The sequence below is a fragment of the Eulemur rufifrons genome, unplaced genomic scaffold (genome assembly GCF_041146395.1).
Source record: "Eulemur rufifrons isolate Redbay unplaced genomic scaffold, OSU_ERuf_1 scaffold_362, whole genome shotgun sequence".
NCBI classification, from domain to species: domain Eukaryota; kingdom Metazoa; phylum Chordata; class Mammalia; order Primates; family Lemuridae; genus Eulemur; species Eulemur rufifrons.
In genome coordinates this window covers 32,722-35,000 of record NW_027183144.1, presented here as the reverse complement: position 1 = coordinate 35,000, position 2,279 = coordinate 32,722, and the positions used below count along the sequence as shown (strand labels likewise).

Genomic DNA, 2,279 nt, shown 5'->3' with positions numbered 1-2,279 from the left:
GGCTGGCCCTATCGATGCTATGGAGGGGGATCACCGCCAGGGGGCGCTGCGGTTGCGGGCTTCTCGACTCCCTCTCCTTCCCCACCCCTCCGCTCGCCCGCTCCTCCTTTCTTTACTCCCTATCGCCCCGCCCCCTTTTTTCTCCACACACACGCAATTATCACGCTCACGAACTATCCCGGGACCTGGCGTGACTTTCATCGCAATCTCCCCCCCCCCCGGACACACACACATAGAGACACACCCTCCCGGCAGGGAGCACCCTGAGTGGTCGTGCAGATGTCGCTGCTGCATGCGGCCTCCGCATGGGTTCGCTGGTTGACCAGATGTCTGGTCCTTGGGTGGTTGACCGGATGTCTGGTCTGTGGTTGTCATCCTGACAGGGAGGCTTTGGGACGGATTTGGTCTCTCTGGCCTCGCTGCCCCTAGGGGTCACCCTGCGATCGGTATTCTTCTCGCGTGGGGCGAGGGGGCGCTCCGGAGCATTCCTCTCCTCTCGGAGTTTCTGTCTGCAGTCTCTCGACTTGCTCTCACTCCCCTACCCTGCTGTGTGACTTTCTTTTTGGTCCTTTCATTTTATCTATTCTCTCTTTGCCTTTTCCTGCCCGCCTTTCCGCTCCCCCCCCCCCCGGATTCATGGTTTCACGTCACGCGGGTGACGTGCCGACACACCAGGAGGCCCTTCTCACACGTGCGCGTGAACACGCAATCAACACGTTTATGAACTAGAAAGGGATCTGGTGTGACTTTGCTATTATTTCCCCTCCCCTCCTCCCCGCGCTGAGAATGAGTTTCCCCGGGCTCGTGTGCCCGCCTGGGAATCGGCTGCAGACGCCATGGCCCCGGGTCGACCACATGTTGCCCTGGGGTCCACCAGATGTCTCTGGCGAATTGGGGCCCTAGGGTGCTTGTGACGGTGTGGTCACTAGGTGTCGCTCTGGGCTCAGTATTCTTCCTTCTCGCTGTGACTTTGGTCTCTTTTTTTCGAAATTTCTTTCTTTCTTCCTCTTTTGCCCTGTTTCCATTTTCCCTTCTTAATCTCTTTCTCTCTTTTTGTTGCTTTTTTTCCACGGCAGATGGGTGATGTGTGTGTGGAGGAAACGCGGCGTCAGGGAGAAGACACATCTCACACGTGCTCGGGAACACCCGATCGTCACGCTTCTGAGTACCGACCGATGGATCTGGTCCCGAATTTTTTAATAGTTTTCTCCTCTCTCTCTCTCTCTCTCTCTCTCTCCCTCCCCCCCTTCCTTCTCTTTCCTTTCTCTCCCTTCCTTTCTTTCTTTCTCTCGCTCTCTCGCTCTCGCTCTTCTTTTCTTTCTGACAGAGTCTCTCGTTCTGTTGCCCTGGCTAGAGTGCCATGGCGTCAGCCTAGCTCACAGCAATCTCAAACTCCTGGGCTCAAGCGATCAGACTGCCTCAGCCTCCCGAGTAGCTGGGATTACAGGCATGTGCCAGCATGCCCAGCTAATTGGATATACGTGTGTGTGTGTGTGCGTGTGTGTGTGTGTGTGTGTATATATATATATATATATATATATTTTTTTTTTTTTTTTTTTTTTTGAAACAGAGTCTCACTCTGTTGCCCAGACTAGAGTGCCGTGGCGTCAGCCTAGCTCACAGCAACCTCAAACTCCTGGGCTCAAGTGATCCTACTGCCCCAGCCTCCCGAGTACCTGGGACTACAGGCATGCGCCACCGTGCCCGGCTAATATTTTTCTGTATATATTTTTAGATACTGTTTCTGTATATATTTTTAGATATATAGTTTCTTTCTATTTTTAGTAGAGATGGGGGTCTCGCTCTTGCTCAGGCTGGTCTCGAACTCCCGACCTTGAGCGATCCACCCGCCTCTACGTCCCAGAGTGCTAGGATTACAGGCGTGAGCCACCCCGCCTGGCGTGTACGTTCTGTATTCACAGACAGACGGAAGGCAGGGAGAATGTTACCCTTTCAAAGCCCGCCCTGCTCGCCTCTCAGCCCACCGATGGCACTCTGAATCCCGTGGCATTCCTTCACTCAGCTGAATTCTTCAGCACCCGACCCCCCCCCACCCCACCCCCGTGCCACGGGAGTTCGTTCTCATGGCAGAGCCATCGAGGCTGTTGCCACACGTGTTGTAGGTGCCTAGGCAGACTGTGCCCTGGCCCCGAGGAGGTACGGAACCGCCTATCGCCTCGGGAGGGAGGGACAAGATGTGTCCGTGTCCAAGGCGACGTCCTGTCGATCACGAGGAGGCCTGCAAAGGCTCGTATCTGCCAGGCATTGAGCCACATCAC

General features: G+C 55.2%; 1 pseudogene; it reads right to left on the bottom strand.

Annotated features, from left to right (window-relative positions):
* Positions 1-645: 645 nt before the first annotated feature.
* On the bottom strand, positions 646-737 carry LOC138380320 (small nucleolar RNA U13; annotated as a pseudogene).
* Between the last annotated feature and the right edge of the window lie 1,542 nt (positions 738-2,279).